The sequence below is a fragment of the Giraffa tippelskirchi genome, chromosome 3 (genome assembly GCF_054371585.1).
Source record: "Giraffa tippelskirchi isolate mGirTip1 chromosome 3, T2T-mGirTip1v1.2.pri, whole genome shotgun sequence".
NCBI lineage: Eukaryota > Metazoa > Chordata > Mammalia > Artiodactyla > Giraffidae > Giraffa > Giraffa tippelskirchi.
The window spans coordinates 135902498-135926551 of record NC_137277.1 but is presented as its reverse complement, the minus strand read 5'-3'; the positions used below and the strand labels follow the sequence as shown (position 1 = coordinate 135926551).

General features: G+C 39.7%; 1 protein-coding gene and 1 long non-coding RNA gene across 6 annotated transcripts in view; one reads left to right on the top strand and one right to left on the bottom strand.

Moving 5' to 3' along the window:
* The window catches only part of CNTNAP5 (contactin associated protein family member 5), a 982292-nt gene that overhangs the window by 524210 nt on the left and 434028 nt on the right, over positions 1-24054 (bottom strand). The gene's annotated exons all lie outside the window — the stretch shown is intronic.
* On the top strand, positions 6617-23802 carry LOC145540896 (uncharacterized). Of its 3 annotated transcripts, none has more exons than XR_014078620.1 (4): positions 6617-6689; positions 7729-7858; positions 20700-20839; positions 23061-23258. It is a non-coding gene; the product is annotated as an uncharacterized LOC145540896 (long non-coding RNA). The 3 variants fall into 3 exon arrangements; XR_014078621.1 differs by having other exon boundaries at positions 23053-23258; XR_014078619.1 differs by lacking the exons at positions 6617-6689; positions 23061-23258 and adding an exon at positions 23727-23802 and having other exon boundaries at positions 7763-7858.

Sequence of the window (24054 nt, the reverse complement as noted above, 5' to 3'; positions counted from 1 at the left end):
CGCCCCCGGCTCCCGGCCTCGGCCCGGCCGAGCCGTCGCAACTGCACATACACAGTGTACATAGCCCCAAATATTTACATTCTGGGCATAATCTAGGGGAAGAGGATTCTTTGTAACCAAGTGAGAAATCCAGAAGCTAGTGGAGGTAATGGAATTCCAGTTGAGCTATTTCAAATCCTCAAAGGTGATGCTGTGAAACTGCTGCACTCGATATGCCAGCAAATTTGGAAAACTCAGCAGTGGCCACAGGACTGGAAAACGTCAGTTTTCGTTCCAATCCCAAAGAAAGGCAATGCCAAAGAATGCTCAAACTACTGCACAATTGCACTCATCTCACATGCTAGTAAAGTAATGCTCAAAATTCTCCAACCCAGGCTTCAGCAATATGTGAACCGTGAACTTCCAGATGTTCAAGCTGGTTTTAGAAAAGGCAGAGGAACCAGAGATCAAATTACCAATATCTGCTGGATCATCGAAAAAGCAAGAGAGTTCCAGAAAAACATCTATTTTTGCTTTATTGACTATGCCAAAGCCTTTGACTGTGTGGATCACAATAAACTGTGGGAAATTCTGAAAGAGATGGGAATACCAGACCATCTGACCTGTCTCTTGAGAAACCTGTATGCAGGTCAGGAAGCAACAGTTAGAACTGGACATGGAACAACAGACTGGTTCCAAATAGGAGAAGGAGTACGTCAAGGCTGTATATTGTCACCCTGCTTATTTAACTTATATGCAGAGTAGATCATGAGAAACGCTGGGCTGGAAGAAACACAAGCTGGAATCAAGATTGCCGGGAGAAATATCAATAACCTCAGATATGCAGATGACACCACCCTTATGGCAGAAAGTGAAGAACTAAAGAGCCTCTTGATGAAGGTGAAAGAGGAGAGTGAAAACGTTGGCTTAAAGCTCAACGTTCAGAAAACTAAGATCATGGCATCTGGTCCCATCACTTCATGGGAAATAGATGGGGAAACAGTGGAAACAGTGTTAGACTTGATTTTTTTGGGCTCCAGAATCACTGCTGATGGTGACTGCAGCCATGAAATTAAAAGACGCTTACTCCTTGGAAGGAAGGTTATGGCCAACCTAGATAGCACATTTAAAAGCAGAGACATTACTTTGCCAACAAAAGTCCGTCTAGTCAAGGCTATGGTTTTTCCAGTGGTCATGTATGGATGTGAGAGTTGGACGGTGAAGAAAGCTGAGTGCCGAAGAATTGATGCTTTTGAGCTGTGGTGTTGGAGAAGACTCTTGAGAGTCCCTTGGACTGCAAGGAGATCCAATCAATCCATCCTAAAAGAGATCAATCCTGGGTGTTCATTGGAAGGTCTGATGTTGAAGCTGAAACTCCAATACTTTGGCCACCTCATGCGAAGGGTTGACTCATTGGAAAAGACCCTAATGCTGGGTAGGATTGGGGGTGGGAGGAGAAGGGGACGCCAGAGGATGAGATGGTTGGATGGCATCACTGACTCGATGGACATGGGTTTGGGTGGACTCTGGGAGTTGGTGATGGACAGAGAGGCCTGGCGTGCTGCAATTATGGGGTCGCAAATAGTTGGACACGACTGAGCGACTGAACTGAACTGACTCCAGTGACCATTTCTACAAGGAGTAATGTAAAACAAACTATAGGAAGAAAGACCTTGACATTTGTGTGGGAACCCACTGCTGCACTAAGTGCTTGAAATAAGTATTAATATTAATTGAGCAACTTCACTTTCTTTTCTTTCTTTTTTGGCTTAAGGGTGAGTTGGGACAGGGTTCCCTGAGGCAGGCCACTATGTATACCTATAATAACAGAAGCAGCAGTTGCAAATGGCAAATAAGGGTTAAAGTCACAGAAGCAGAATCAGTACAGAGTCAAATTTTTCCTTTTAAGTTTTCCTTTACAATCACCAATGTTATCATATAGGTCATGGGACTCAAGTGTGATATAGTCCGTCAAATTATACCCTGGGCAGCAGGACATTAGATCATCAAGAAACATGGTAACTGTCAGTTTTCCCTTCCTTTGGGAACCTCACAAAAGACTTGGTTTCCTCAACTTCCACTACAAGCATTTACTTGTGTGCTTTTTGAAGTTACTAAAAATCCTTGAGTTCCAAAAAGACAGGTTGTGTTACTTACTTCTCTATCTCCAAAGCTAAGCAGAAGTGGGGGATACTGAGTAATGTTTATTTTCTGTTGAAGGAATTCTAAGACTCTGAATCAATCAGTAGAATTATTTAAGATATATCAGAAAAGTTTACTTAAGGTAACAAGCTTTCATTGCACATACCTGTGTTTATTTGTTTTTTCACAGAAGAGATTATTCTGTGATTCCTAAATGAACTAAGAAAAATAAGAGTAAACAGATCTCATTCTTTTCAACTAACTTATTTCTTATTAAATTTTTATAGGAGAATGGTAGCTTTACAATGTCAAGTTAGTTTCTACCGTACGGCAAAGTTAATTAGCTATCCGTACACAGTTATCTTCTCTTTTTTGGACTTCTTTCCCATTTAGGTCACCACAGGGCATCGAGTAGAGTTCCCTGAGCTACAGAGTAGGTTCTCATTAGTTATCTATTGCATACATAGTACCAATAGTTTATGTATGTTAATCCCAATTAACTAAATTGAGATTTAGTTAAATCTTTATTTTTTTCTTATTTTTAAGAAATTTCTGGGCCTCCATCTCCTCATCTACAAAAATGAAAGAGTTGCAATGAATGACCTTGGAGGCTTATCCAGTGATAAAATGCTCTGATTTACAAAGTGAGATTCAAAGCTTACATGCGGGCCTCCAAGCTCACAGGTATGACTGCTACCATCCCACTTTGCTATTTCTCGAAGATTTGCGTGCTATAAACTTGGCTTTGAGATTCCCTATAATAAGGCCATATGGGCCTTGAGCATGCCAAGAATGAAATATACAACTCTGGGGTCTCTACCATGTGTGATAAATGGCCCCAGATGATGAGATAAAAACAAAGAGGGCAGCTGTGGCTGGGATGACAAAAAGATTTATTTGGGAAAAGAGAATATGACTTCAACTCTGAGGCTGATGAATTGTGGATGACACCACTTGGCGATAATTAACTAAATAGAAGCAAGTCTTTTCTGTGGAAAGAAGGTAACCAGAGATATAAAATGATGGTGGTGATTTTCAATGAGGGAAGCCTGACAGATCATTATACCTTATCAGAATTTATAATGCTTTTTAAAATTAGTGTTCCATTTTTTTAAAGGAAATTAAAATAGAAGCCCCCAGACAGAAGTCCATGTACCCTGAAGTCTCCAGGTGGTCTGATGGAAGTGTTGGAACATTTTGGGACCTGGTATGTAAAAATGTTTACTTCCTTCCTGTAAGGTACAGGAGGGATGTGGCCCTGAATAGGAAGGAAAAGGTAAAATAGGGAGAAGTTTGATAACTACCTTACATGTCCAATAAGGGCAGTGATGAACACAGCTAACACTCTTTGAAAGCTTATTGTATGCCAAGTACTATTTCAAATAATTTGCATAAATGAAATGAGCACTATTATTATACTTCTCCTCATAGAAAAATAAACTGTGTTCATAGAGGACCCAAGATTGCCCAAGATAATAACGAGGGTAATAAAGCTAGGTTCAGATCTCTGGTGGGTTTAGTGTAGAACCCATTCATTTATTATTACCATAATAATATTAAATTCATTTGCTTGATACTGAAAGTCCTTAAGATTAACAACCACAGACACAAATATGACAATGCTGACTAAAATGAACTGACTCTCAGGATTAGAAGAGGGTTTGAGATAACAGTTTTAAATTCTGGCCTCACATAACACTTCTCTAGGAACAGAAAATAAAATTCTTATGCTGGGGCCCTTACAGTAATTATGGTTTGATGGACTATGGCCAGAGTTGGTATTTATAATTATATGTTCCCAGGTAGTGATTCCTTATGCAGAGTAAGACTTGAGAACAAAGCTCAAAGATCAAGGAGTATTAGCCCAGGAGTTCTTGGATTGGGCAACAGCTAAACTTTGTCCTTCAGCATCTTAACAACATATGCTCAGGAATTGCAGTGTGCTCACTTTGGTCTGGTAAATAAAGCAATATTATGGATATTAGAAAACTAAATATATTTTCCCTTTAACAAAAGTTCCCCATATCATATGACTAAATACTTCCAGACATAGAGTGAAAAGTCCAAGGTGATAGGAACGGTAAAAATTGTACCACTTTGGGAAAGTTGTTCATTCAACAATTTAATTGCCTTAAATGAAATTGGTCTCATTCTATGTTGAGAATGATGTATCTAAGTAGGTGTGGTCCTTAACTTTGTGGAGCCCATAAACTGGTAGATGAGACAGGTAATTTACAAGGAAAGGCACATGTTAGTATCTATTAGATATCTATTTATGTGTCTATCTAATGCTCTCCTCCTTCTCTCTTTCAAGATAGAGATAGATATTCTATAGCTAGATAGTGATTGCTATGCACTGAATGTCCATATTCTCCCAAAATTCATAAATTCAACATGTTGAAACCTAATCCACACTGAGACAGTATTTGGAGGAGAGGTCTTTGGGAGGAGACTAGGTCATGAGGCTGGAGTCCTCATGAATGAGATTAGTGTCCTTATCAAAGAAACCCAGAGAGTTCCCTCATCCCTTTTATGAGGTGAGGACTGGTAAGAAAATGACCATCTATGAACCAAGAAGTGAGCCCTCACCAGACACATCATTTGCTGTGCCTTCCTCTTGGACTTTCCAACCTCCAGAACTGTAAGAGATAGGTTTTCTTTTGTTTATGAGTTATTCAGTACATAGTGTTCTGTTCAAACAGACTAAGACATGGATCAATGCTTTGAAAGAAAATAATGGTATGATTTAAGATAGAAAAATGTGAGTAATATTATTTAAATTGGGAACCAATGGCCAGGTATCTGAGAAGATGATGATAAATCTGAGACTGATTAAGAGATGAACTGAAGAAGTTACAGGGAAGGGGGAACATTTCAGGTAGAGGGCAGGACAGAAGGCCAGTATGTAGAGTCTGAGCCCAGAGAGGGAAGGGATACTGCTGGACAGTAAGGCCAGTGAAGCATGCAAGGGCCAGGCCCCACAGTCCAGTTCTTTCTGCACAGGACTTAGGTTTATTCCTAAGTCAGGCAGAAGCGATTGAAAGGTTTCCAGAAGGAAGTGACTCAGCTCTATATTTTATGATGATCCTGCTGGCTGTCACAGAGATGATGGACCAAAAGAAAAGACGAGTAAAAACAGGATGCTGAGTTAAAAATTCAGGTGATAGAAGATGTAACTGAACTAAGTTTGCAGCTGTGATGACAAAAAGAAATGGATTTATTTGGGATGATTTTTGGATGTAATACTGATAGAACGTGCTATTGATTTTACTGTGGGGAGTAAGAAAAAGGAAAGATTTCAGTAAAGATTCTCAGGTCTGGTTTGGGTGAGTAGTGTATTTATTGAGATGGGAAAGACAAGAAGAAGATACTGAGTGTGGTCAGAGTCGATTAAAGAGTTCCCTTTGGGATGTGTCCAATTTGAGCTGTTTATGACATAATCAAATTGAGATATCAATCAAGCAAATGAATATATATTTTTAGAGCTCAGAAGAAATATTTGGCTCAGGATACAAATTGCCTAATTTATCTAAAGTCAGTTCACCTTTACAAAATTCAGTTTTCTTTTCTACAAACTTAGGAATAGTAATTCTTATCTTAGAAGATTGTGTGAGCTTTGGCGTGTGTGTTGGACCACACTGAGCCTCTTAGATGGTAGTGGGAAAGGGGGATGTTGATGGTGATGCTAGTGGCATTTCTAATGGCAATTGTTGATTTAATCATGAAATAATTGACACCAATAGGGAAGACAGTAGCTCTCTCGCCCAGGAAGAGTCACCATGAATCACAACTAAGAATGATTCTCCTCATTCTTCTTACATAGACTCTATAAGAGATGATATATTTTAGACAATTCTACATTAATATCTTTGTTTCACATGTGCATCTTTATATCACCAACTCAACAATGTAGAAGGACCCATGTACTTTATTCACTTGGTTCATTGGCAAGAATGTGCTTGGCCAAAGATTAATTAATCTGAAAAATGGGCAGAGAGAGAAAACACAAAAGCTTAAAAACAAGATACCCTCATTGATAATAGAGGTGACAAAAGGAAAAATTATAATGGAGGAGGTATTCAATAATTCTTACAGCAATATAACCTAGCAAGCTAGGCTACTATATATCTATATACGGAAATGTGGCATAGCCAGAATTAACTTGACAGACAGCAAGAGGGCATAACTTGTTCAAAATAACTATTTACAAAGACGTGAAAATTATCTTTTCGGTTCATCATGGATTTAACTTAATCCACAGAATTATTTAGCAGTAGTAATCATAATTCGGACTTCACTTGTGGCTCAGATAGTGAAGAATCTGCCTGCAATGCAGGAGATCTGGGTTCAATCCCTGAGTCAGGAAAATACCCTGGAAAAGAGAATGGCTACCCACTCCAGTATTCTTGCCTGCAGAATTCCACGCACAGGGGAGCATGGTGGGTTACAGTCTATGAGATCACAAAGAGTCAGACATGACTGAGCAATGAACACACATAAACACAATTATAACAGGCTGCAAGTCACACAAAGAACATAATCAATCTGATTTCAGTATTGACTATCTGGTAATATCCATGTGTAGAGTAATCTCTTAGGTTGTTGGAAAAGGGTATTTGATATGACCAGTATGTTCTCTTGTCAAAACTCTACTAGCCTTTGCTCTGCTTCATTTTGTACTCCAAGGTCAAACATGCCTGTTATTCCAGGTAGCTCTTAATTTCCTACTTTCATATTCCAATCCTCTATGATGAAAAGGACACCTTTCTTTGATGTTAGTTCTAGAAGGTGTTATAGGTCTTCATAGAACCAGTCAGATTCAGCTCCTTTGGCATCAATGGTTGGGGCATAGACTTATATTATTCTGATATTGAATGGTTTGCCTTGGAAACGAACAAAGATCATTCTGTCGTTTTTGAGATTGTATTGAAGTATTGCATTGTGGACTCTTCTGTTGACTATGAGGGCTACTCCATTTATTCCAAAGGATTCTTGCCCACGTAGTAATGGTCATCTGAATTAAATTTGTCATTTCTTGTCCATTTTAGTTCATTGATTTCTAAGATGTTGATGTTCACTCCTGCCATTTCCTGCTTGACCTCCTACAATATACCTTTATTCATGGATCTTACATTCTAAGTTTCTATGCAATATTGTTCTTTGCAGCATCAGGCCTTACTTTCACCACAAGACACATCGACAGCTGAGCACTGTTCCTGCTTTGGCATAGCCAAAGCTCACTCTTACTTGAGCTATTAGCAATTGCCCTTCCCTCTTCCAAAGTAGAATACTGGACACATTCCAACCTGGGGGGCTCATCTTCTGGCATCATGCATTTTTGCCTTTTCATACTGTTCATGGGGTTTTTCAGGCAAGAATACTGGAGTGAACCATTTCCTTCTCTAGTGGACCACGTTTTGTCAGAACTCTTCTCTGTGATTCACCTGTCTTAGGTGGCCCTGTAAGGCGTGGCTTATAGCTTCATTAAATAACCCAAGCCCTTTACCACGAGGCTGTGATGTAACAACACAAGAGATGACTCTCCACATGGGCATAAACAGATGGTCAATACTCAAATAAGACTGATTATGTTCTTTACAACCAAAGGTGGAGAAGCTCTCTCTGGACAAGCCAGTAAAATAAGACCAAGACCTGACTGTGGCTCGGATAATGAGCTCCCTATTGAAAAATTCAGGCTTAAATTGAAGAAAGTATGGAAAACCACTGGGCCATTCAGGTATGACCTAAATCAAATCCCTTTTGATTATACAGTGGAGGTAAAGAATAGATTCAAGGGATTTGATCCAGTTGAAAGAGTGCCTAAAGAACTATGGAAGGACATTCATAACATTATACAGGAATCAGTGACCAAAACCATACCAACGAAAAAGAAATTTAAGAAGGGATAGTGGGTATCTGAGGAGGCTTTACAAATAGCAAAGGAAAGAAGAGAAGCACAAACAAGGGAGAAAGGGAAAGATATATTCAACTGAATGCAAAGTTCCCAAGAATAGCAAGGAGAGATAAGAAAGTTTTCTTAAATGAACAATGCAAAGAAATAGAGGAAACAATAGAATGGAAAAGACTAGAGATCTCTTCAAAAAAATTGTAGCTATCAAGTAAACACTCACTCAAGGATGGGTATAATAAAGGACAGAAATGGTAAGGATCTAACAGAAGCAGAAGAGATTAAACAAAGGTAGCAAGAAAACACAGAAGAATTGTTCAAAAAAGTCCTAATAACCCAGATAACCACGACGGTGTAGTCACTCACCTAGAGCCAGTCATCCTGGAATGTGAAGTCAGTGGTCATTAGGAAGCATTACTATGAACAAAGCTAGCTGAGATGAAAGAATTCCAGCTGACTTATTTAAAATCCTAAAAGATGATGGTGTTAAAGCACTTAATATGTCAGCAAATTGGGAAAAATCAGCAGTGTCGAGTTCAGTTCAGTTCAGTTCAGTCACTCAGTCGTGTCCTACTCTTTGCGACCCATGAATTGCAGCACGCCAGGCCTCCCTGTCCATCACCAACTCCCGGAGTTTACCCAAACCCATGTCCATCAAGTCGGTGATGCCATCCAACCATCTCATTCTCTGTCGTCCCCATCTCCTCCCGCCCCCAATCCTACCCAGCATCAGGGCCTTTTCCAATGGTCAACTCTTCGCATGAGGTGGCCGAAGTATTGGAGTTTCAGCTTCAACATCAGTCCTTCCAATGAACACCCAGGATTGATCTCTTTTGGGATGGACTGGTTGGATCTCCTTGCAGTCCAAGGGACTCTCAAAAGTCTTCTCCAACACCACAGTTCAAAAGCATCAATTCTGCGGCGCTCAGCTTACCTCACCATCCAACTCTCACATCCATACATGACCACTGGAAAAACCATAGCCTTGACTAGATGGACTTTGGTTGGCAAAGTAATGTCTCTGCTTTTAAATATGTTATCTAGGTTGGCCATAACCTTCCTTCCAAGGAGTAAGCGTCTTTTAATTTCATGACTGCAATCACCATCAGCAGTGATTTTGGAGCCCCCAAAAATAAAGACTGACATTGTTCCCACTGTTTCCCCATCTATTTCCCATGAAGTGATGGGACCAGATGCCATGATCTTAGTTTTCTGAACGTTGAGCTTTAAGCCAACTTTTTCACTCTCCTCTTTCACTTTCATCAAGAGGCTCTTTAGTTCTTCTTCACTTTCTGCGATAAGGGTGGTGTCATCTGCATATCTGAGGTTATTGATATTTCTCCCGGCAATCTTGATTCCAGCTTGTGTTTCTTCCAGCCCAGCTTTTCTCATGATCTACTCTGCATATAAGTTAAATAAGCAGGGTGACAATATACAGCCTTGACGTACTCCTTTTCCTATTTGGAACCAGTCTGTTGTTCCATGTCCAGTTCTAACTGTTGCTTCTGACCTGCATACAGGTTTCTCAAGAGACAGGTCAGATGGTCTGGTATTCCCATCTCTTTCAGAATTTCCCACAGTTTATTGTGATACACACAGTCAAAGGCTTTGGCATAGTCAATAAAGCAGAAATAGATGTTTTTCTGGAACTCTCTTGCTTTTTCGATGATCCAGTGGATGTTGGCAACTTGATCTCTGGTTCCTCTGCCTTTTCTAAAACCAGCTTGAACATCTGTATGTTCACAGTTCACATATTGCTGAAGCCTGGCTTGGAGAATTTTGAGCATTACTTTACTAGCATGTGAGATGAGTGCAATTGTGCGGTAGTTTGAGCATTCTTTGGCATTGCCTTTCTTTGGGATTGGAACGAAACTGACGTTTTCCAGTCCTGTGGCCACTGCTGAGTTTTCCAAATTTGCTGGCATATCGAGTGCAGCACTTTCACAGCATCATCTTTCAGGATTTGAAATAGCTCAACTGGAATTTCATCACCTCCACTAGCTTTGTTCATAGTGATGCTTTCTAAGGCCCACTTGACTTCACATTCCAGGATGTCTGGCTCTAGGTGAGTGATCACACCATCGTGATGATCTGGGTTGTGAAGATCTGTTTTGTACAGCTCTTCTGTGTATTCTTGCCACCTCTTCTTAATATCTTCTGCTTCTGTTAGGTCCATAACATTTCTGTCCTTTATCGAGCCTATCTTTGCATGAAATGTTCCTTTGGTATCTCTAATTTTCTTGAAGAGATCTCTAGTCTTTCCCATTCTGTTGTTTTCCTCTATTTCTTTGTATTGACTGCTGAGGAAGGCTTTCTAATCTCTCCTTGCTATTCTTTGGAACTCTGCATTCAGATGGGAATATCTTTCCTTTTCTCCTTTGCTTTTCGCTTCTCTTCTCTTCCCAGCTATTTGTAAGGCCTCCTCAGACAGCCATTTTGCTATTTTGCATTCTTTTCCATGGGGATTGTCTTGATCCCTGTCTCCTGTACAATGTCACGAACCTCTGTCTGTAGTTCATCAGGCACTCTGTCTATCAGATCTAGTCCCTTAAATCTATTTGTCACTTCTACTGTATACTCATAAGGGATTTGATCTAGGTCATACCTGAATGGACTAGTGGGTTTCCCTACTTCCTCAATTTAAGTCTGAATTTGGCAATAAGCAGTTCATAATCTGAGCCACAGTCTGCTCCCAGTCTTGTTTTTGCTGACTGTGTAGAGCTTCTCCATCTTTGACTGCAAAGAATATAATCAATCTGATTTCGGTGTTGACCATCTGGTGAGGTCCATGTGTAGAGTCTTCTCTTGTGTTGTTGGAAGAGGGTGTTTGCTATGACCAGTGCATTCTGTTGGCAAAACTCTATTAGCCTTTGCCCTGCTTCATTCTGTACTCCTAGGCCAAATTTGCCTGTTACGCCAGGTGTTGCCTGACTTCCTACTTTTGCATTCCAGTCCCCTATAATGAAAAGGACATCTTTTTGGTGTTAGTTCTAGAAGGTCTTGTAGGTCTTCATAGAACTGTTCAACTTCAGCTTCTTTGGTGTTACTGGTCGGGGCATAGACTTGGATTACTGTGATATTGAATGGTTTGCCTTGGAAATGAACAGAGATCATTCTATCATTTTTGAGATTGCATCCAAGTACTGCATTTCAGACTCTTCTGTTGACCATGATGGCTACTCCATTTTTTCTAAGGGATTCTTGCCCATAGTAGTAGATATAATGGTCATCTGAGTTAAATTCACCCATTCCAGTCCATCTTAGTTTGCTGATTCCTAGAATGTCGATGTTCACTCTTGCCATCTCCTGCAGTGTCCAGAGGACTGTAAAAGATCAGTTTTCATTCCAATCCCAAAGAAGGGAAATGCCAAAACTGTTCAAAATACCATACATTTGCACTCATTTCACATGCTAACAAGGATATGTTCAAAGTCCTTCAAGCTAGGCTTCAGCAGTATGTGAATCAAGAACTTCCAGATGTACAAGGTGGGTTTAGAACAGGCAGAGGAACCAGAGATCAAATTGTCAACATTTGATGCATCATAGAGAAAGCAAAGGAATTCCAGAAAAACATCTGCTTCTGCTTCACTGACTATGCTAAAGCCTTTGACTCTGTGGATCACAACACAGAGTGGAAAATTATAAAAGAGATGGGAATACCAGATCACCTTCCCTGTCTCCAGAGAAACCTGTATAAAGATCAATAAGCAATAGCTAGAACTGGACATGGAACAACTGACTGCTTCAAAATTAGGAAACGAGTACAACAAAGCTATATATTGTCACCTTGCTTATTTAACTTCTATGCAGAGTACATCATACACAATGCTTGGCTGGATGACTCACAAGCTGGAATCAAGATTGCGAGAAATAAACTCAGATATGCAGATGATACCACTGTACTGGCAGGAAGTGAGGAAGAACTAAATAGCTTCTTGATGTTGTGAAAGAGGAGAGTGAAAAAGCTGGCTTGAAGCTCAACATTAAAAAAACTAAGATCATGGCATCTGGTCCCATCACTTCATGTCAAATAGAAGGGGAAAATGTGTAAGCAGTCACATATTTTCTGTTCTTGGGCTCCAAAATCACTGCGGACGGTGACTGCAATCGTGAAATTAAAAGATGCTTGATATAAGAAAAACTATTACTAACCTAGACAGCATATTAAATAGCAGAAACAACACTTTGCCAACAAAAGTCTGTATAATCAAAGCTATGATTTTTCCAGTAGCCAAGTATGATGTGACAGTTGGATCATAAAGAAGGCTGAGTGCTAAAGAACTAATGCTTTCAAACTGTGGTGCTGGTGAACACCCTTGAGAATCCCTTGGACAACAAGGAGATCAAACCAGTCAATCCTAAATGAAATCAACCCTGAATATTCATTGGAAGGACTGTTACTGAGGCTGAAGCTCCAACACTTTCGCCACTTGATGCAAAGAGCCAACCTATTGGAAAAGACCCTGGTGCTAGGAAAGATTGAAGGCAAAATGAGAAGGAGCTGGCAGAGGATGTGATGGTTAGATACCATCACCAACTCACTGGACATGAACGAGAGCAAATTTATCTGGGATTCTCTGATGGCTCAGCAGGTAAAGAATCTACCTGCAATGTACGTGATACAGGAGATATGAGTTCAACCCCTGGCTCAGGAAGATCCCCTGGAGGAGGAAATGGCAACCCACTTCAGTATTCTTGCCTGAAAAATCCCATGAACAAAGGAGCTTCACAGGCTATGGTCCAAAGGGTTGCAAAGAGACTGACACAACTAAGCACACACAGACACACTGGGAGGTAGTGGAGGACTGAGAAGCTGGTCATGTTACAGTCAGTGGGGTTGCAAAGAGTTGGTTAGGACTTAGCAACTGAACAATATCAACTACAAATTATAACAGGAGAAGACTTTGTATTTTGGTCTTTGTAAGGCAACCACATTACCCTACTGTTGAACATAGAGATTCTGGAAGTGAGATCCCAGAGACCATGAGAAAGGAAGTGAAAGCAAGAGCAGACAGAGATATGAATCTGAGGTGGCCCCTGCCTGGCAGAGAATATGATTAATGTTTCTGAAAAATGCAACATGTAGTGGCAATTATAGGAAAGTCCTCTATGGATCTATACCCATATTAATACTAGCTGTCACTTACTGAGCACCAACACTTTGCTAGATACTCTGCTCCATGCTTATTGCATCCGAACTCAAAAATGATATAGTCAGCCTTAAAGTAATTACCACTGTCATTTATAGATGAGAAACAGAGACTCAAAGAAGTCAAGAGTGTTTGCTGGAATTTTCATCTTTTGAAGAGCAGACCATGCGTTCAACTGTTCATATCTGAACACACGAAAAGAATCTGTTGCTCTGAATGTCACTGTGACCATAGCAAAAAGATGGCCCTGGGGACCTGGAAGCAAAGATAACCTTGGGAATGTGGAATCCTTGTCCTGTCATTTATAGAGGGAATGAAGGCAATTAAAAAGCAAAGATTTTAATGACATAAATACTTAGGAAAAATACAGACATGTTATTCCTTCTAGAGTTTTAAAAACAGAATACACCAGAAGGGGCTGAGGAGGCTTCAAAGACCTTCAATTTAAGAACTGCAACCATGATATTCTCAATTATTCAACAGGAAAAAAGTGATGTAATAAAGAAACCCATGTACAAGGAAGATTCTAGTAAGCTTATAATTTTAAGTGCCTATAAAATACATAGAAGAGAAAGGAGAACCCATTAAAAAGACTACTATAATTAAAAATAAGTAAATAAATAAAAACTTTCAAAAATAGGTAAGGATGGTTAGGCTCTTGAGCCAAAACATTAAATATCCAGGGAGCATAAAGCAGTTGTCAGGCACTGATCTGGGTCTCAGATAGCAGAGTTAGGTCATGATTCCAACCTTTTCTCTAAAGAGACTAGTTATTAGTCAAGGAAGCACCAGGCAATTTTAATTTAATAAGGTAAGACCCAGAATTGACGCTCATAAAATGTGGCTACATGATAGAGTCTAGGAGTCAGAAAGCAAGTGACATTTGATCTAGGTGGTGAACGGCTACCAGGAGTCATTCTAGTGAAGGAGAATAAGAATATTTCAGAAAAAAGCAGCATCTTTGTCCAGCAAATCCAGTATATCCAGAGCAAGTGAAAGGAAAGGAAAGTGAAGTCGCTCAGTCGTGTCCGACTCTTTGCGACCCCATGAACTGTAGCCGACCAGACTCCTCCATCCATGGGATTTTCCATGCAAGAGTACTGGAGTGGGTTGCCATTTCCTTCTCCAGAGGATCTTCCCGACCCAGGGATCAAACCCAGGTCTCCCATATTGCAGGCAGATGCTTTACCATCTGAGCCACCAGGGAAAACTCTAATTCAAAAAGATACATGCACTCCTATGTTCATAGTGAAAGTGAAAGTCACTCAGTCATGTCCGACCCCATGTTGCAACCCTATGAACTTAACAGTCCATGGAATTCTTCAGGCCAGAATACTAGAGTGGGTAGCCTTTCTCTTCTCCAGGGGATCTTCCCAACCCAGGGATCGAATCCAGGTCTCCCACCTTGCAAGTGGATTCTTAATCAGCTGAGCCATCAGGGAAGCCCAAGAATACTGGAGTGGGTAGCCTTTCCCTTCTCCAGCAGATCTTCCTGACTCAGGAATCGAACTGGGGTCTCCTGCATTGCAGGCGGATTCTTTATCAACTAAGCTATCAAGGAAGCCCCCTATATTCATAGCAGCACTATTTACAATAGCCAAAATATGAAGCAACCTAAACATTCAACCACAGATAAGTGAATAAAGAAGATGTGGTACATATATACAATGAAATATTACTCAACTATAAAAAAGAATGAAATAATACCATTTACAACAACATTGATGAACCTAGAGATTATGATACTAAGTGAAGATGTCAAATAGAGAAAGCCGAATATCATAATATCACTTATATACGGAATCTAAAAGATTATACAAATAAACTTATTTACATAACAAAAAGTTTATTTATATCATTTATTTTTAGATTCTATACATAAATGATATCAAATAAACCTATTTACAAGACAAAAATGGGCTTCCCTCACGGCTCAGTGATAAAGAATCTGCCTGCCAACGTAGCAGATGTGGATTTGATCCCTGGGTTGGGAAGATCTCCTGGAAAAGGAAATGGCAACCCACTCCAGTACTATTTAGGAAATCCCGTGGACAGAGGCACCTGATGGGCTATATAGTACATGGGGTTGCAAAAGAGTCAGAAATGACTTATCAACTAAATAGCAACAACAACAACAACAACAACAAATAGACTCAACAGACATAGAAAACAAACTTATGGTTACCAAAGGAGAAAGAGAGGATAAATTAGGAATTTGGGGATTAATATATACACACTATTATATATAAACTAGATGAACAACATAGTCCTACTGTATAGCACAGGGAGCTTTACTCAATATCTTGGAATAACTTATAATGAAAAAGAAGCTTAAAAAGAATATACATGTGTGTGTGTATAGCGGAATCACTTTGCTCTATACCTGAAGTAACACAACATTGCAGACCAACCATACTTCAATAAAAATTTTTAAAATAAATAAAAAATAGAAACATAGAATCAGGTGAGAAGCTCACAGTCTGTGCAGGGAACTATACATGTGTACTTAGTGGAAGCTGAGTAAAGGAAATGCAGCAAATCAGAGGGGAGTGGCACATGAAAGCACTTGAGAAGTATGGAGTTTCCCAAAGACTGTGAGTAGCAGCAGCAGCAGCGCTTGAAAGGAGCAAGTCAACACTCATTTCAGAAAGGTCTTGAAGAGGGAGATCATCAGAGCAGCTCCTGAAACATCAAGTGAAGAAAGATGGGGGACCATCTTGCAAGTGATAAGCAAGCTGGGCACAGGGGATCTAGTGACTGAGACCCACAAAAGAAATCTTAAGGCATGGGATGTTTGTCAGAAGAAGAAAGACAAACAAAACAAATGTAAAAAAGAGTGGCTATATGTATATGTACAATTGATTCATTTTTCTGTACACCTGAAATGAACATAACATTGTAAATCAACCATAGTCCAACAATTTTTTTTTTTTAAACCCCATTTGGGGCAGACTCTGTCATGCTGACAGATGACTGAAAGACAAACTCCTCAGTTCCCAGTCTGGTTTGATTTTCCAATTGGAGAATGTTTTCCAAACTGGAAAGCAGAGACTTTCTCAGGGAGGCATTGTAGGCTGCGACATTAGAAAAGAGGAAGGGCTCTCTCTTATTGTTAACACCTTTCCTCCTGCAGGCCCGATGAAGTCTATTTTAAGTTTCTGAAAGAAGGTATAGACAGCATGAGAAATGTAAGAGAAGAAGGAGGCAGAGGTCTATACTGCACACTGTCTTTCTGAGACTCCAGGGCAAGAAACAAAGGAATATCTAGCTTTTTTCTGCTTCTCTATGCACCAGTCCTTCCTGCTGCCTGGGGCTCCTCTCTGTCAAGGAAGTGACTGCCAATGTTTGAGACTCAGCTGAGGCAAGAGGGTGTCTCCTAACTCTTTCTGATGCCAACAGTAACACTTGTTTCCTTTCTCCTTTTGGCCTCCCTTGGCTCTGACTGCAGGCATGAAATTAAAAGATGCCCGCTCCTTGGAAGGAAAGCTATGACAAACCTAGACAGCATATTAAAAAGCAGAGACATCACTTTGCTGACAAAGATCCATATAGTCAGAGCTATGGTTTCCCAGTAGTCATGTATGGATGTGGGAGTTGGACCATAAAAAAGGGTGAGCACTGAAAAATCGATGCTTTCAAATTGAGCTAGTGAAGACTCTTGAGAGTCCCTTGGACAGCAAGGAGATCAAATCAGTCAATCCTAAAGGAAAACAACCCTGAATATTCTTTGGAAGGACTGATGCTGAAGCTGAAGCTCCAATACTTCAGTCACCAGATTCGAAGAGCTGACTCATAAGAAAAGACCCTGATGCTTGGAAAGATTGAGGACAGGAAGAGAGGTGGGCAACAGAGGATGAGATGGTTGGATAGCGTATGAACTCAATGGACCTGAGTTTGAGTAAATTCCGAGAGATAGTGAAGGACAGGGAAGCCTGGCATGCTGCAGTCCATGGGGTCACAAAGTGTTGGACACAACTTCACAACTGAACAACAACAACAACAGGGCATATCTAATCTCTCACTGCATGTTTTAATTTACACACTTGTTACTTCATCTTTTATAAGCAATGGTTTTGATCATTCAACAAATACTAAGAGGACCCTGTGTTTTCAACACTATCATGGGCATGGAAGCACCTGACAGGCGCATCTACTACCTTTTGGAAGCTTAGAGGCAAATAGGAAGAGACATGTTAAAAAAAAAAAGTACACAAATAGTTTATGAAATGCAATCATAAAGAAAGCTCCAAAGGAAACACACAGAACTTAAGCCTAGTGGGGTTTTCACTGACGGTTCAGTGGTTAAGATTTTGTGCCTTCACTCCAGGCAGCATATTGGTCAGGGAACTAAGATCCCACATGCCATGCAGTGTGGCCAAAAAAAAAAAATTAATTAAAAAAAAAAGAAGTCCAGAAAAGGTCTTATCTTCCTCAAAACCCAAGAGCTTTGTATGATTTGTGGTAGAGCTTAAGTGTAAGTAAACATTGTCAATTGAATAAATAGATGATCAACTTAATGAATTCCAAAATGGTAAAACTTTATCTTAAGAAATTATTGAACTATAAGATTTCTACCAATCTTTAGCAACACACTCAAATGGAATTTTGAGAAAAAGATTTATGAGACAAAAAAAAAAAATCAGTTCCACAGAAACTACAGTGGGCATATTCATAGCAAGAAATTTCAGAATAATAACATGGTGGCCCACGCTGAGATAATAAGACTGAACTGATATATATATATAAAACACAGATACTTATTGGATACAGATTTGTGTCTAATGCATGCTGGCACTTAACAGACAAAGTGCCTCCCCTCATGGGACTTATATTTGGTGCAGGGTCTTGAAGAGCAAACAACCAACAAGCCAGAACAGACAAGATTCTGGTTTGTGCAAGGCACCAGGAAGAAAATAAAATCATGTTGTATATCCATGGGTTAATGTTTGGTGCAGAGAAATTAGTACAGGTGACTTTGAAGAGGCGATCAGAGAGGCTAAGTGGTGATATTAAAATTAAGAATCACATTGATTGAAGGAGATGACCATGTAAACCCTGTGAAAAACTGTTCTGTGCCTAGGGAACAGAAAGTGCAAAGATCCTTAGGTGGGAAAAGTCTGGTGTATTTCAGGAATAGGAAGAAAGCCTGCATGGATGGAAAGAAGGATAAGGAAGTGAAAGGGGTAGGCATGGGACACTCAATAAGGGATTTTAAATGCCAGTCAAGTGCTTCAATTTTAAATGAAGTAGGCAGTACAATGATATACTTTTATTTCTTACTGATAAAGATCACTTTGGCTACTTCATGAAAAACAGGTTTATGGAAATCCTGGCAGGAGCAGGAACTGCATGTAGGAGTCTATTTGAATACTCTGGGTGAGACTGGAAGAGGCCGTTACTCAGGGAAGTAGGATAAGTACATTGATTTAAGATATATCTTGGTGGATGGAACCAGGGGGTGCTTCTATGAACAGTGTAGATGAGGATCGAGGAGTAGAGATTCTGGAAAAGGAGAAATTGAGGCTGCTTCCTAGGTTTCTGTTCTAGCAAATGACTGAATCATGCCATTTGTTAAGACAGGAGATGTGAAACAGCAAGTTGTTGAGAGAATGGTAATCAAGAATTCTGTTTTTGCTGTAATAAACTTGAGAGACGTACTAGACTTTCAGGTAGAGATGGCAAGTTTATTGCATATATAATTACAGGGATCAGTCTAAGAGATACATATGTGAAGGTGATCAGCATCTAGATGGTATTTAAATTCATGAAACCCTATAAATTTATCTGGGCATTGGTGGAGAAAATCATAATTCAAAAAGATTCATACACCCTAATGTCCATGCTGCTAAGTCGCTTCAGTCGTGTCCGACTCTGTGCGACCCCATAGATGGCAGCCCACCAGGCTCCGCCATCCCTGGGATTCTCCAGGCAAGAATACTGGAGTGGGTTGCCATTGCCTTCTCCCTAATGTCCATAGCAGCACTATTTATAATAGCCAAGACATGGAAACAACCTAAATGTCCATCAACAGAGGAACACACAAGGAATATGTGGTAGATATATACAGTGGAATATTACTCAACCATAACAAGAATGAAATAATGCTATTTGCGGGAACATGGATGGCCTTAGAGATTATCATACTAAGTAAAGTAAGTTAGAGAAAGACAAATATATGATATCAATTATATCTGGATTTTTAAAAAAATGATGCAAATGAATTTAATTACAAAACAGAAATAGACCCACAGACATAGTAAAAAAAATCATGGATACCACAAGGGGAAAAGAGAGGGAAGGATGAATTAGGACTTTGGGATTAACAAATACATACTGCTATGTATAAAACATATAACCAAGAAGGGTCTACTGTATAGCACAAGGAACTGTACTTAATATCTTGCAATAATCTATAAGGGAAAAGAACCTGAAAAAGATTATGCACGTATACACACATATATGTATATGTACAAATATCTATGTCTATCTGTATTTTATAAACACACACACACACACATATATATATATATATATAAAAACTGGGTCACTTCACTATACACTTGAAACACAACATTATAAATCAACTAAACTTCAATAAAATTTTAAACAAAGAAATAAAGTAGAAGTCCTGAGATAGAGCCCTGAGAATGGTAGAGGGGAAGGTAAGATAAAAGAGGAAGCTGGGTTTCTAAAAAATGGAAATAGTTAATTGAACCAAATACTACTGAGACATGAGTGCAGTGAGAAAACTGATCTTTGGAACTTAGCTACAAGGAGGTCACTTGTGGTATTAACTGAAAGAGTTTCTGTAGAGCAATCTGTATGTGTCTCCCCAGAAAAATAGAACCAGTAGATTCTGTATATTGAAAGATTCATTGCAAAGAACTGATTTATGTGATTGTGGGACTGGAGAGGCAAGTCTGAAATTCATCTGTAGAAACACACTGTCAGTAGGGGCAGGCTGGACACTTTCTGGCAGGAGCTTCAATTGAAGTGCACAGGCAGGAATTTTTCTTCCTCAGAAAAATTCAGTTCTGTCTTAAAACTTCTCAACTGACTGAATCAGGCCCATAGATTATCAAGCATAGCTCTTCTACTTAATGGCAAATGATGTCAATGTTAAACTCATCACAGCAACACCTGGATTGGTGTCTAGTTGAATCACTGTGGCCTGAAACCTACCAAGTTGACACATGAAACTGACCACCATGTGCCTCAAGATGGACCAAAAACAGTTGCAGTGGAATCAGTAACTAAAGACAAGCTTTTGGGAGAAGCTATTTCGCCCAGAGCATGGGAGAGGAGAAGGATAGATAGATAAATAGAGCGATAAATAGAGCCAATGGGCTTCTGTAGTTGTTTTGTTTTATGACTTATGCAGCAAAGTTTTGTGTTTACAAGAATGAACCAGTAAAAAAAAGGGATGATGTTGAAAGGGAATTTTTGATCAGGACGTCATGCTGAGATTTTGGTTTTATAGATTAACTGAGAGTCAGATGTGTATTCTTTTTTTCCCAAAGGATAAAGCACCAAAGCCCCAGGACTAGTGATGGAAGATTACAGAGTGCCAGCTGGAGGATCATCCCAGACAAGGGCATTCTCCATCCAAAAGCTGCCTAAGGGGGTGCAACTTCCCACCACTCATACTATGTACCTGAAGGTAATTTTACAGCAGGGGCCCCCAACCTGCAGCCCATGGACCTGTACCTCCTGTCAGATCAGTAGCAGCATTAGATTAGACACAAAGTACACAAAAGTGCTGTGTAATGGAGGGAACTTAGAGCCGATGCTCTGTGACAACCTAGAGGGGTTGGAAGGAAGTTTAAGAGGGAGGGGACATGTGTATGTCTGTGGCTGATTCATGTTGATGTTTGGCAGAAACCACACAACATTGTGAAGGTATTATCCTTCAACTAAAAATAAAATTTTAAAAAATCCGGGTCAATATTTGAGAAAAAAGTAATCCGCTTGAATCATCTCGAAACCATCCCCCCAGCTCTGGTCTGTGGACAAATTGTCTTCCACAAAACTGGTCCTTAGTGCTGAAAAGGTTAGAGACCACTGCCTTAAAGGATGTACTTACTAGATGCAGAGCTTTCCTGGAGAAGATTCTTTGGAAAGGAATCTTGGTAGGCTGAGACTACCTCAAAGTCAGGAGCTCTTTTCTTGGTCAAGATCTGGACTTAAGCCAAGCTGAGAACCTTACTGTGGACACTTTTTTTTTTTTAATTGGAGGCTAATTACTTTACAATATTGTAGTGGTTTTTGCCATACATTGACATGAATCAGCCATGGGTGTACATGTGTTCCCCATCCTGATGCCCTCTCCCACCTCCCTCCCCATCCCATCCCTCTGGGTCATCCCAGTGCAACAGCCCTGAGCACCCTGTCTCATGCATCGAACCTGGACTGGCGATCTGTTTCACATATGATAATAGACATGTTTCAATGCCATTCTCTCAGATCATCCCACCTTCTCCTTCTCCCCCAAAGTCCGAAAGACTGTTCTATACATCTGTGTCTCTTTTGCTGTCTCACATATAGGGTCATCGTTACCATCTTTCTAAATTCCATATATATGTGTTAGTATTCTGTTTTTCTTTCTGGCTTACTTCACTCTGTATAATAGGCTCCAGTTTCATCCACCTCATTAGAACTGATTCAAATGTATTCTTTTTAATGGCTGAGTAATATTCTATTGTGTATATGTACCAGAGCTTTGTTATCCATTCATCTGCTGATGGACATCTAGGTTGCTTCCATGTCCTGGCTATTATAAACAGTGCTGTGATGAACATTGGGGTACACGTGTCTCTTTCAATTCTGGTTTCCTCGATGTGTATGGCCAGCAGTGGGATTGCTGGGTCATATGGCAGTTCTATTTCCAGTTTTTAAGGAATCTCCACATTGTTCTCCATAGTGACTGCACTAGTTTGCATTCTCACCAACAGTGTAATAGGGTTCCCTTTTCTCCACACCCTCTCCAGCATTTATTGCTTGTGGACTTTTGGATAGCAGCCATTCTGACCAGCATGAGATGGTACCTCATTGTGGTTTTGATTTGCATTTCTCTGATAATGAGTGATGTTGAGCATCTTTTCATGTGTTTGTTAGTCATCTGTATGTCTTCTTTGGAGAAGTGTCTGTTTAGTTCTTTGGCCCATTTTTTGATTGGGTCATTTTTCTGGAATTTAGCTGCAGGAGTTGCTTGTATATTTTCGAGATTAATTCTTTGTCAGTTGCTTCATTTGCTATTATTTTCTCCCATTCTGAAGGCTGTCTTTTCACTTTGCTTATAGTTTCCTTTGTTGGGGCACTTTTCTTAAGAGATGGTTGCCTTGCTGTCATCAGATTCTCAAAGGGGCAATCACTGGGAAAGAACTACACAAGGTGCTCAAGGGTCTCTCTGTTGTACAGTCTATTATTTAACTTGATGCTCTGAGTCTTTTTGTGCAAACATGCAGAGCAATGGACATGGAAAACAGGGACAACTGACAGGACAGAGCAAACAAATGTAGGAGGATGTGTTAAAGAGAAATTGAATTATTGCACCAAAATAGATGCCTGAAGTAGTAATATAAATATGCTTTTTATTTCAGCATGAATGCTTCATGTTTAACCTAAAATAAGCATCCTAGTGTAATAGGGAAGAACAAATATGACTCCACATTAGATCTTTTTAAAATGGATTAGAACATGTTTATTTTACTTTAATCTTTGTATTCTATTGCTCAGAGTTATGAATTTTGCCAATGACCTGATATATACAGGAGAGCCCATTCGGGGTTCTGAACTTTTAAGGGTATAACCACTTTTCCATTCACATAGAGATACAAAGTTACAGAACAGAGAATAATATTTGTCTTATTGGAGATTTACAGGAACATTGTTACCTGATTTATGTGGACAGCTGTAAGAACAAAGGATTCCAGGACCAAGAGGTTTTCAACAATTAACCATGCCCCTCCCTTACCTTGCCTTTAAAAGAGTTTTGCTAAATTCTGGGGAGTTCTGGGTTTTTGGACATGAGCAACAAATTTCCTTGCTTGTCCCTGCAATAAATATTTCTATGCTCCAAACTGTGATGTTTCTGTTTGTTTGGCCTCATTGTGTATTGGGTATACAAGCTTGATTTTGGTAATATTAGTTGTGACAACTGTTATCAAGAGAAGAGGTAACATAGGAATCTGGATGCTGCAGAGACCCTGGGTTAGGAAACACCCATGCCCTCACCCTAGATGTCTGCACTTTTTGATAGAAGGGCTGGAGTGCAAGGCATCTTCTCCTTGGTTTAATGGTTTGTTGGAGCATCTGTTCTATGCACATTCCTTCTAAAAGTGCTTGTTCAAGATAAAGGCAATCTTTTCACAGTTTGAGGGTGATCTAGAGTTCTACCCATGTTTGTGACCTTCCTTATCTGCAAGATGGAGCTCTACTTTTAAATTCAGCCCCCAAAATTCAGAAGAATGGAGTGTCTGCATAATTCCAAGAGAGAAACATCCCACACATTACATTGAGTTGAAATGTTTCTTCTCTTCCCCTTCTAGAACAAGGAAGGGAAGAGTTTTATAATACTTCACCTCACTCCTGGGAAAGGACTAAAATTATTTTAGTACTGCAAAGGTAAGTGATAGCTCAAACTCCAAGAGTTCTTCATTTTGAACTGTTTTTTGTTAAACCCAATCATCTCATCTCCAAACTACTTCATCCCTAAATAAACGTTCTTCTACATCTGGGTTGAATTTCACATTTTCAAATATGCATATGTCATTAAACTATAGAAATGACTTTAAAATGATTGAGATTGCATTCTCATTGTCAACAACCTGATACAGTGTGGATAATGCCACTTGCAAACACACACCAGTGCTGATA